This window comes from Podarcis pityusensis, assembly GCF_964106645.2.
Source record: "Podarcis pityusensis genome assembly, chromosome: 12".
Taxonomy (NCBI): Eukaryota; Metazoa; Chordata; class Lepidosauria; order Squamata; family Lacertidae; genus Podarcis; species Podarcis pityusensis.
Window position 1 is genome coordinate 37,263,998 of NC_138037.1, and position 12,793 is coordinate 37,276,790.

Sequence of the window (12,793 nt, forward strand, 5' to 3'; positions counted from 1 at the left end):
ATCTTTTGTACTGTTTACTTTAACCATCTTTAGATGTTTTTAATTGTTTTAAGACATTTTATAAAAATAAAGCCACCGATTACCTCAGGTAATGGGGGTGGCCACCTCACCAGCTTGATCAGTAGGTTTGGATTGCTCACATAAGACCTGAAGAAGACCCCTGCTGCATCAGGCCAGGGCCCCCATCTAGTCCAGCATTCATTTCTCACAGCAGGAACTGATTGTAACTAGTGCCAAATTACCAAATAGGCAGAGCAGGCACCGGCCTATGGGCCCAATGCCTTTTAGCGGATCAAAATAATATTGTGTCAGGCAGCAGAGGAACCAACCCCCACGGCAGGTTGCTAGGAATGGACAAGACAAGGGAAAGCTCTTACCATCTGCTTTTATTCAATATTCACAGAGAGAAGCTTGGGAATGTGGCCTCTTGGAATAATGGCGTTGCTCCGAGTAATTTTCCTGTCCCCTCCTCTCCCACTTCCTCATTCATCATCCCTTCTATGGCTGGTGCTGAGAGCCTTTTGCTTCTGAGTCCTTTGCTCTCCTATTTTTAAGGCTCGCTGGGTTCCAAGGGATGGTGGGCCTGGAATGCTTTCTAGTGATAAAGTTGTCAGCCAGCTGCTCCAGCTCTGCCTCCTCCTCCTCTCCCATTATTTCCCAACTTTTCACCTCATCTTCCTCTGAGCTGCGATCTCCCTCAAACCTCTGTTGTAATTCTGAACTGTCTTCTTCTCTGGAAGGGTCAGGCTGGGGAGGCAGTCTCCACCACTCCTCCTCTGCCCAGTCCCTGACATACGGATTTAATCTTGAAAGAAAATTACAAGCTGTCTTAGTTCAATGTTATTCCACTAGAGTTGGGGGAGGGCAAGGTTTTGACTGCCTCAGGATTTTAATCTGGCACCGATTGTAACCACAATTGCCCCTTTTGTTTCGGCCTCCTCCCTTTATTCCAGACTGGGACCCCCAATTTACAGTAAAGCAAGTTTGGGGAACCTGTGGCTCTCCAGTTTTCGTAGGGTTGCCTCCTATCACCCTTCACCATTGGCCATGTTGGTTGGGGCTGAAGGGCATTAAGAGTGTATGAACCTTGGAGTAATGAGGTCACTGGTCCTCTTTCCTTGGAGTAAAAGGAAAAGGAACAGTTTTGTGTACCATAAATTTACAAGTTGACGTTCACCCCAAGTCCAGCTTCAGCTCCAGTGAAACCTGACACATATGTTTCAAGTCTGGCTTGGATGGGATGAAAAATAATGTGGATAATTGGTTGTCCGATCTCATGCTGAACCATTTACCACAGATTTCCTATGTGGGCCTCTAAGGAAGACTAAAAAAAATATTATACATATCCCCTCTATCCTCCATTGGAATATGGTCTTGCGTTGCTGGCAGATAGAAAGATGAGCTGACACCAAAGGTTGACATCTGGTGTAAAGCTGGAGTAGTGATCTAACCACTAGAGAGGATACACAGGTGAGAACTCATTCCACAGGAACATTTTCTCCCAAAGGTATTCTTTTAAATGGAAGTTGGAAAAGATAATTACCTGGTAATAAGAAACATAATGACAAACTCTTGGCTGGCTGTATTTGAAACAACACCAGTATTTATATTAAGTCACTTCTAAACTACATCAAACAATGACCTTGCTTGTAATTTATTTCCCCAGGAGAGCCTAGCTCACTCGCAGCATATGGCTTCCAGCAGTTTATCCAGCTCAGGTGAGTGAAACAAGTTAACTTGGATTTCCATAAGGTCACTCAGATGTCTGCCGCTGTGCATGGCGAAAAATCTCCTGTGAGGTAAAATGTGCCCTTAACTCCCAGCCAAAGTTTTAGGTATCATTAAGTGCTTGTCTTGGGTATTGCACAAGACATAACCTCCTGCCAAGATCTCTATGATATATTCTCCACATAACAATAGTGCCTACTGGGGCTTGACTGGCTGTGCTATAAAGATGATGAAAACAAAGACCAAAATTCAATCATTTTGCGCTTTTCACCTAATACACAGCCATGAATAAAAAGGTCTGATTTTTCAAAGGCACTGCATAGATGCAAACGCAAAGGCCTCCTCCTGGAATATAGGCTTTCTGGTCAAGGATATCCTGAAACAGAAGAGGGGAGGGTGACCACTTATGCCTCCCCTCAGAAACAAAAGGATATATATAGCCAATAATAAATAAATAAAATTTGGGTGCTGATTTGCATAAAATTTGCATATGGTGATTTACATGCTAGATGCACATTTAGAAATAAATAGAAAAACAGCGCATCTCACCCTAATGAGAATCTGGGGGTGGTTGTTCATAGACAACCAGGACCTTGAAAGTTGGAATAATGGTCAGTATATAAATAAGCTGGACGTGGGTGTCGCTGTGATCTAAACCACTGAGCCTCTTGGGCTTGCTGATCGGAAGGTCGGCAGTTCGAATCCGTGCGACAGGGTGAGCTCCCATTGCTCTGTCCCTGCTCCTGCCAACCTAGCAGTTCGAAAGCATGCCAGTGCAAGTAGATAAATAGGTATTGCTGTGGCATGAAGGTAAACAGTATTTCCATGCCCTCAGGCTTCCTTCACAGTGTTCCTTGCACCAGAAGTGGTTCAGTCATGCTGGCCACATGACTGGAAAGCTGTCTGTGGACAAATGCCGGCTCCCTCAGCCTGAAAGCGAGATGAGCACCACAACCCCATAGTCTCCTTTGATTGGCCTTAACCGTCCAGGGGTCCTTTACCTTTACCTTTATATAAGATATCAAATGTGGAGTTAGGCCTTACATACAGCTACTCAGGGTGTTTATTATTTTTTATAGAAAGTTTTACTGGATAGAAGAGTTCAAAAATGCTGGGAGGAAGAACATTGTTTGGGTTTTGTTTGCACACCAGCAATCTGTTCTGATTTTACAGCTATGTTACAGAAATGCTGATCTATGATTACTAGACAAACACAGTTGGGGGCAGAGGAGGAGGAACTTGGGTTTTGTTTTTTCCTCCTTCTTAAGAGGTTTCCTCTGCCTCCCTATTTTTAATCTTCACACTTCATCAAACAGCAACTGATTTAGCTAGAAGCCTGTTTTAAATATACCTTAATTTCTATGGTCAACCTTTCTGATCTGGATTAGAGGCTGAAGGATGAGAGCAATGTCAATCAGCACAGCAAAAGGCTGAGAATTCCACTTTGAAGCTTGCTAGCCTGGTATCTAAACCATAGGACTACTAGGGAGATTCAACTGCTGTGAAATGTAAATGAATGAAGAAAGCAAGCTATTGAAAAGCCATTGACTACTAACTACAGAGCTGAGCCTGGGTCCTTTAAAATAATTTGTTATATGCAAAAATTATATGCTTTGAAAGTAAAATGTAACCCAAGCTGCAACCATTACCTGGGAGTAAGTACCACTGAAATCAATGGGGTTGCTCCCAAGTAGACCTGTGTAGGATCAAAGTTTTGCTACCAGGAAACAAAATTAAAATTTAACTGCAACTTTCAAAACACAAAAGTTCCTGGAATAATGGCCTACCTTTCAATTTACCACACCAGGTTGCAAAGACAATTGTAAATGCTTCCGGAAGTAGCTGAAAAGTCATCTGTTTTAAAGTAAAAACACAGGCGTACCAAAAAGTGGCAAACTTTCCTTCTGTCTATAACTTTAGTTGAAATCAATGGACCATCCATATATGCAGTAGTAGGCTATCCCATACCATCCAGTCTGCTCTGCAAGAGCAGAAGGAGATGTCCCATCTAAGTGGAAATATGGTTCAATGTGGGGAGAAAAGGGCCTGTTCTGTGGCTGCCCCCAGAATATTATTTAGACATAGAGGGCAGGTTGCTCCACCTCCTCCTCCTCCGGTAACTAAATGTGTTTTTATTCCATCAGGCCTTTATTTTATGAGGCCATTTTTATTTTTATTTTTAAATGCCTGGTTTTTCCTTGCAACTTCTGTGCATTGTTAAATTAAATTGTAATGTTTCATGTTGTGAGCTGCTCTAAACAAACGAATAAGCAAACCTGCCTTCCACTTCAGAAATTTCCCCACTTTAAAGCAGCTTGCAAGATTTTCTGCCATCCCAAGGCAGAAAATCCAAACAACGCCCCAACCCGATTCCAGGTGGTGAAATAATAACCTCAACTGACATCTTGATCTCCTCCTAATTGTAGGGCCAGTCTTACACCAAGCTAGATTTTATTACCCCAGGGGAGGACCACAGCACTCTTTTAGCAACTTGTTTACCTTTCAATTAGCCATGACAACTGCATAGTAGATGCAGTGACCTCAGCCACAGATTGCTGGTTTCTATTTCCCTCTCACCTTAGCTCAGGGCATTTTCACATGGGAGGCTTAAACGGAAAATGTAAGATGCCCATGGGAAGCCAAGGTGCAGTCTGATCCCTGCAAGCATCTTGCATAAATTAATTCAGTCTGCAATCTCCATCTACAGAAAGAGTCTAAATTCCAAGTGCAGCCCTTGCTTTGGCCACTGAATTTTGGTGCCTGCAGAGCCCAGTGCACAGTAACCTACTGGACTCCCTGCTGTGGGATGTAACATAAGCAGTCAAATACAACATTTCCTGTTTGCCTAGAGTGGACATGCAGGGGAATGTTGGTCCAGCCAGTTGAACTTCCTGTTACACCTGGTCTGGAGCATCCTTCCTTTGCTTGTGACCAGGTAGGTGGGCATGACTGTGGGATGTGAAACTTATAGCAGTCAAGCACAACATTCCTACAGTGGACATGTTAAGGGATGTTTTGTACCACTCAGAAGAAAACTTCCTGCTTCCTCCTGAGCTGGGACAGACTTTCACTGCATGTGACTCAAAGAGGGTGTGGCTTCTTCTGGGCAGAGGAGCAGACATTCCTCCATGTTGTTCTGTTCTTCTTTTTCTCCATTTTTGTGTTCCTAAGAGTTAGGAGAAGTGACTGCTGAGTCGCAGTCACTTGAGACTATTTCCCTTATGGGATAGTTCACATAGTTATACGTTGTTCTGTAAATTAAGTGTGCCTTCAGGGATCTTATTGTGAACTGGATGACTGTAAGTAAACTAGTTTTATGTTAACTTTAATCAGATGGTCGTGTCTATTCTTTTAGGATGGATATAAAAAGGGAAACCAGGAATCCTAAATAGTGAGGCTCAGACGAGCAGCAACTAGCCAACTGCTGTGTAATTTAAAAGGGGGGTTGTTTAACAACTCTGCTAAGTCATAGAACTTGCTGACGCAAGTTAGGAAGGATACCATAAAATAATATATCCTCTCCTGCCTCCCTAAACATCCCCACGCAGACCCCACAAAAGGTCCAGTCACGCAACCACCTTCCTCTTTTCATGCCATTTCTTCTCTTGGACTGCACTATACCCACATGGGATAAATCCACTCCTTCTACTTTCTTTCTCTCCCCCCGTACATCTTTTAAGCACCCCCCCAAGACCTAAATGCCAGGTGCTGCTGTGGACAGATAACAAGACAAAGCTCTTCCCTTGCGTATCCTGCAGAGATGGCTTGTTCTTCTGAAGACACTGCTTGAGCTTCTCTTGGAAGGAGGTGGTGGTGATGGTGTAGAGGATTGGGTTCAGAGCACTGTTGATGGGGCTCCTTCTACTTATTTGTAACTCTAAGCTAAAGCCTGCCTTCAGGGATCCAGCTGTGAACTGAATGTGAGCAAACTTCTTATTACTTTTAAAAGAAGACTGTTGTGTCTTTATTCTTTTAGGAGGGAATCAAAAGGCTCTTACCAGGAATAATAGAACTTAAGAGATTCTAACGAATCTGCAAATAGCTTCCTTGCTGTGTAAAGAGGGGACTGTACTCTGCTGTATGAATAAACTCACTAGCGTGAGTTAGGAAGGATAATATTTAATCAATATATCCTCTTCTGCTACCCACAACAGTCCCACACCTGCAAGCACCTGATCACTGGTGCTTACAAGGAGCTGTCCATGGTGCTTTGAAGCCCCAACAGTTAGCTAATAGTTGGGGCTGCAAAGCACCAGGAAGAGCTCTCTTCAAGCCCCAACAGAAAGCTGAATGTCACTGCTTGCACTTTGAAGTCTGAACTCTTAGCTGATGGTTAGAGTTTGAAAGCACCAAACACGCATGCATGTTACCTTAGGTCATTGTGATATTAACTGACAGGTGTGCAGCAGGGGTAAGCAAACTAAGGCTTGGGGGCTGGATCCGGCCCAATCGCCTTCTAAATCCGGCCCGCAAACAGTCCAGGAATCAGCATGTTTTTACATGAGTAGAATGTGTCCTTTTATTTAAAATGCATCTCTGGGTTATTTGTGGGGCCTGCCTGGTGTTTTTACATGAGTAGAATGTGTGCTTTTATTTAAAATGCATCTCTGGGTTATTTGTGGGGCATAGGAATTCATTCATATTCTTCCCCCCCCAAAAAAAATATAGTCCGGCCTCCCACAAGGTCTGAGGGACAGTGGACCGGCCCCCTGCTGAAAAAGTTTGCTGACCCCTGACTTAGGAGATAAGTTTCTCACTCCAATCGAAAGGAAGACCTCAAGGCCTAATTTTTGAAATTTTAAGTTGTGTTCCTCACCATCACCACCTGCAATTTGTGCAAAATTAAGCCTGATCAAGAGTTCTGGAAAATCTTAAAGCTTGCTATTTTGTGCTATTTTCTTGGGTCCTAATGTAGGTATTGCTCAACTGTGGATTTTGAAGGTTTCCCTGCACCTCCTTCTAGGTTAACAGGACTGCCTTTGTTTTTTACACACCACAAAGTATTGCCATTTCTCTATATGATATAGTCCTGGCATGTCCAACTCCCAAGAGACTGCGATCTACTCCCAGTATGAAAAACCTGGCACTGATCTACCATTGTTATTGGAGGGGGGAGGAGCATGCGTAGGGTGGGTGGATTGCCCAGAGTTGTCAAGCTTTTTGGGGGGGAGGATTGCACAGGTTTTTTTAGCTTTCCTCCCGTAACTTTTTGTACACGATAAGGATCCTGAGATCTGTCAGGATCCAGTAGATCACAATCTACTGGTTGGACATCCCTGATTTCAAATGGAATAACAGGGACATTAAAAAACAGCAAGTGGAGAGAGTTAAATTAAGGGTGAGGAATGCTGTTGAATGACAACTCCCATAATCCCTGACCACTCTCCATGCTGATGGGAGCTGAAGCTCAACACCATATGAAACAACATCCCTTTCTTTTTAAAGAAAGTTGAAAGGAGTTTGGGCAGCCTTACTTCCCATGGTGTTTTTGTAGCATTACATCTGAACCTGAGCTCATAGTTTATCTCCCTCAGAGAAACCACAAGCTGTAAGCCTACTTGGCTACAGCTCAGTCTGGAGCAAGATAAACCACACACCTTGATTCTGACATAAGTGAAACTATAGTTTGCCTAACAACAGTGTAGCAGGACAACTGCTAAATTTGCTTGCTAAATCATGGCTTGGTTTAGGATTATGTCCTAGCTGAGTTACTGAATGTACCTTCCCAACAGTGCTGATCTGTAACCCTAGACCTGTCTGTCTCTGTTTGTTTTTTGGAAGACCTTTCCCTTCCAATAAGATTTTAAAGCTGATATCTTTATCAGCCTGCATCTATATTGGAATTGTTTTTAATATGTCTTTATTGTTTGGTGGCTTGTTTTTTTTTGCCACCCTGGGCTCCTTTGGGAGGAACAGTGGGATATAAGTTTATTTAATCAATATATAAAAATGAACAAACATGTTTGTGGCACATAATGGCTGACCACCAGAAAGCCAAAATCATAGCTATATCACTATCCTGTATTTTTATGAAGCAGGCATCTATTTTCCCATTCAACTAAATGGATGGCAAACAACTCTACTCTTAAAATGAATGCTTTACTGTGCACATAATTATCTCATTGCAATTTCAGGCTCATAGAAACAGGTTTTATTAAACTTCCAACAAACAAATTTTTGTTGATGCTGGCTATGGTGAACTATACAGTTATACTATGCAAATTGGGGCTGATGAGCACTTAACTAATCTGTTTACAAATGAGCACAGCTGGGCAGGTTTCAGCGATTTTCTATCAAAGCAAAGTACCGGCCTTTATGGGCATCTGGTTGTTCCTGAATAGGTAGTTTAAACCTATACTCCCGTCTTCAAAGAAAGATCAAAGGGTTTATTACTTCTCAAAGAGTGCATTATTTCTACTTGGTACTTTCTTGTTTGCAAATTTGCATTATTAATAGCACAGGTGCCAATTTGCTTCTAGGCTGGCTTGCTTCTGGAACGAAGAGGTTCTTTGATAGAATCTGAATACATTTTATAAAACAATGCAGCCTGTTCCATGACTCAGTTAAGGAGATTAACTCTTCCTGAAGTCAGTAGACCTCAAAAGTCGCTTAAATCATAGTGTAGCATTTCAGCTACTAGCCTGGTCCACAGCCGAGTTAAACAACATGCACTTCACATAAGTAGGGATGAATACAAGGTACAAAAAGGAGAATCTTGTAGGCAAGGTATTTGGAGGGCTAGCCTAAATCTATGTATGAGTATCAAACCCAACCCTTCAGTTTAGAGTAGCATAACTAATACTCTTAACAACTGGTATGGTATCTCATATGCCAATCTCCTTTATGGACCACACAAGATCAGCTTCAAATGGGGACCACTTTTTGCTTTATTGATTTGCAATTAATATTGTGTTTATCACTGTTTTTATTTGTATTTTTTTTGACGTATCAATAAAATAAAATAAAACAAATGGAAATGAACATGAGCATTTGAATAAAGTAAAGACAGTGCATGCTTTATGTTATGTAAGGGAGAGCTGTGCCTGTTATCAGAGGTAGCTTTGCTCTAGTTTTTATATACCGGTATGAGAATACTATGTGGGTATCAGTGGCAGACTTTGGATAGCTCAGCTGGTTATAGCGTGGTGTTGATAATGCCAAGGATGCTGGTTCAATCCCTGTATGGGGCAATTGCATATTATTCCTGAATTGCAGGGTTTGTGTGGACCAGATGATCCTCAGGGTCCCTTCCAACTCTACCATTCTATGAAATTTCAGCAGCCCCCAGTGTAACACTAAAATCTGGTGCCACCTTGTCTCTTGCTCTCCATTCTACATCATTCTGCAGCGTGGCACCCCGTGCGGCTGAACCCTAAAACTGCCTCTGTGGGTATGAAGTTTTTTTAAAAATGCTTCTGGAAACACCACCTGCTGGTGTCTAACAGTGTCTTAAAATTAAGCTTACACAGAATAAGGCACATCTCTATCTTTCAATGCATGTAAAGGGCACACATACCTTCCAACATTTCTCCAATGAAAATAAGGACATCCTATTCAATAATAATAATAATAATAATAATAATAATAATAATTTTATTATTTGCACCCCACCCATTGGACTGGGTGGCCTCAGTCACTCTGGACAGCTTCCAACATATATAAAAACATAAAAAATAAACATAAAAACCTTCCCTATACAGGGCTGCCTTCAGATGTCTTCTAAATGGTTGTATAGTTACTCATCGCCTTGGCCCATGGGCCGCATAACACATACCAAGTACATTTGTACACCCAAGCATTTAAATATCTAGGCTTTACAGGAATCATTAAAGAACAAAGGAAAGAGAGAGCAAGTTCTGAAAATATTGTGGTTTGTTTCCCCACTATTGCGGTGCATGTGGAGCACGTTTTTAATAAGCTTGAAAAGATGTTATGAAAATCGCCAATTCACGGCGTTAGTTAAAAGCAGATTGTAAATATATGTGTGCACGATGCCCATTAATTACGTGGAATTTATTTTGCTTGATGATATCCTAATCTATTTGTAAATTACTTTGTAAAAAGGAGAAATTAAATCCTGCGTTTGCAGCAATGCATAAAGTGTTCCCATGCTCCCCCCCCCCTCGTTTTTCCTTTTGCTGGAGTCTCTCATACAAGCCTTGGCAGACACACCACTGCCCCCTCCCATCGCTTCGGCTTACAGCAGATTGAATATCCACCATTACTCTTAGAGTCAGGGCAACATATTAAATATACACTTGTCAGCTCGGTTGTGTACATATGCAAAACAGTAAGATCTAAAAAGCTTAATTCAATCCAAGCTGGAAACCTAGCGCTACATTAGGTCATAAACAAAAGCGGGATGTTAGCAAGGCACCAGGCTCCTGGCAACCAGAGCGAAAGAATCAGGCACTGCTGCCAAAGCAATAGCCTCCAGGGGCCTCTGGAGAGGCAAGACATTTTGGCATGGCCTTTATCGCACAGGCTTCTGTTTTAGTAGGAGATAGCTTCTGTCTTTCCGACATCTAAACAAGCTCTGTCAATAGTCAAAGCTCTTTGCAGAGCTGTGAAGTTTCTCGCTCTTCAAGTTTGGGTTGCTAGCACTTCTATTGGTTTAGCCTACAAAAAGCAAGGTGAGCGAAAGTGACGTCCGTTACCATACATCCCACTTGCAACAAACAAAAATATTACTCTTCTCCCAGCAATGGCCACTGAATTGTGGGCAAGGACAAAAAAAAAAAAAAAAAGAGTTTTATGGGGTGTATGTGTGTGTGCATCTATATTGGTAACTATAGAATGCTGCAGATAAGCTACCTTGTGACTTTTGGACCTACAGTGAAAGCAGGACATAAATTTATTAAACTGCTTTGAGGTTTTATTACAATCAAGTGGAAAAGAATGGTTTAATAAATTTAAATAACTCTGGAAGCTACCCAGAGTGGCTGGAGCAACCCAAACAGATGGGCGGGGTACAAATAATAAAATTATTACTGTATTATTATTATTATTATTATTATTATTTCAGATAGCTGATCCAGATATTCCACTCTCCATGGTAAATGGCATGAAATACATTGTATAAAATATTGTATGTAGAAGTGTATTTCAATTTAAGTTCGTTTAGCCTCGAACACAGCCACAATCTATCATACCCAAACAGTTCTCCAGTTGATCCAACTTTTAAGAATGAAAATGCACAATACTAGTGCAACAAACTGGTTGCAGCACGCAGTGAGTGTTTTGGTTTAGTGTTCCAGCAACTGCATTCAGTTCCCCTCCCTAACAACCATGTCAGTTTCATGTGTCCGCTGAGCATACTCAAGGCTGTATGGACATGTTTGTGTACACAAAAATTTACATGATCTTTGTGTTCCTAATTTTTTAAAAAATAGGGAGTTTTGATCAGACAATTTGCACCTACATGCAGAGGTTATATCCAATTGGGTACACAGAGGGAGGAGAACCCATTGCTGCCATTGTGACCCGCCCTCCACACATACCTATGCAGAGGGGAGTGGAAAATGGAATCTGCAAAGGGCTGGTCTACCCTCAAAAAGTGCTGTAGAACCATTTCTATTTGCTGCTAAATAACATGCTGTGATTCAGCAGTTGGTGACCTTTATCTGTTGTGCGATCAGATAAATTTTGCAAATGCTATGGGATCTGCCACATAAAATGAAAGATCATGTATACTCATTTATTTCCAACTCAAGGGTAAAGCCTGGTGACTAATAGACTATATAGTTACCACACTAACAGCCTTGTCTTCCTGGGAACTTGGCTCAGCAAACCTCAACATTTAACAAGCAGACATAACTAATTACCTCCGACCCCTAAGGAGAAGGAAGACTCTAGGTCACGGTTATGGAGAATGAGGAACAGCAGCCCCAGTCTTCTCTTTATCTCTATCTACAGAGGGGTTCCATTCAAAATTTGTTCGCAAAAATATGCAGATTTTAACCTGTGGTATTAAATTAAATACCATTGACTCAAGAAATTGTAGAGGCCAATCCCCCCCCCCCGCCATCAATGACTCATATCTTTTAACAAACTATTTTCACAAATCATTATGTAAAGCACACAGGAATATTTGAATCTGTGTTTATCTTTTCTTTAAAAAGGAAAGTGTGCCTTCATTAGGATTTGTCAACACTGTCAGAGAAATACCCAGATTTTACTGAGTGATGGATATTTAAGTGCCAACATCACAATTCAAGTTTAACTTAAAAGGTGGAGAGTTACAGGTAGGTAGCCGTGTTGGTCTGCCATAGTCAAAATAAAAAAAATCCTTCCAGTAGCACCTTTAAGACCAACTATCTGAAGAAGTGTGCTTGCACACGAAAGCTCATACCAAGAACTAACTTAGTTGGTCTTAAAGGTGCTACTGGAAGGATTTTTTTTATTTTAAAAGGTGGAGAGAATCTTAAAAGAATAAACACTCTCAAAAAGCACAAAAGCCAGTTAGTAGGTTTAAAAATAAAAATATATATATCAAGTCTATTTTATGCAGGACTCGTGATTTGAACATGTTGGTTTCTTAACTCATTTTCCAACCTGACTTCCATTAGCAGATAACCATTTATGTGTCTGTGCCATCAACTCAACAAAGTTTCTTCAGGACTTCCCACTGTAGTCTACATCATGGTCCATGGTCCATAAACATACACACACTTCTAATTTTTCTGAGTGCTATCAGCTGTTGTGCAACAGGATAGTTTGTAGGTTAGGGAAACACACTGTATTTCCTCCTGTGTTTCTTTTCAAGCTGCTTCCATGCCATATATCCACAAACTGCTTTTATAAAAGAAAACCAGGAGATTTCAACAGTGGGAACTGCTGGAGAAGAAAAGCAGAAGTAAAAAATAATGTGCGAATGAGTACTCCGTAATAGCAAATGTTTGTGCTACAGTTATCATTCCACAAAGCTCTCCTGCCATTAATGAGAGAACTATGAAATGTGTTCTGTGATGTCCTCCTAGGTACAGCTGTTGGAATGCCACTTCCCCAAACACTTGATTTATTTAAACAGCAAAATTTAAACACCTGTATCCAAAATTTTCTTTCT

At 41.3% G+C, this 12,793-nt stretch overlaps 1 long non-coding RNA gene across 1 annotated transcript; it reads left to right on the forward strand.

The window, feature by feature from the left end:
• The first annotated feature begins 8,684 nt into the window (after nt 1-8,684).
• On the forward strand, nt 8,685-12,210 carry LOC308459592. The gene is made up of 2 exons (XR_013978199.1): nt 8,685-11,958; nt 12,140-12,210. It is a non-coding gene; the product is annotated as an uncharacterized lncRNA (long non-coding RNA).
• Nucleotides 12,211-12,793: the final 583 nt, after the last annotated feature.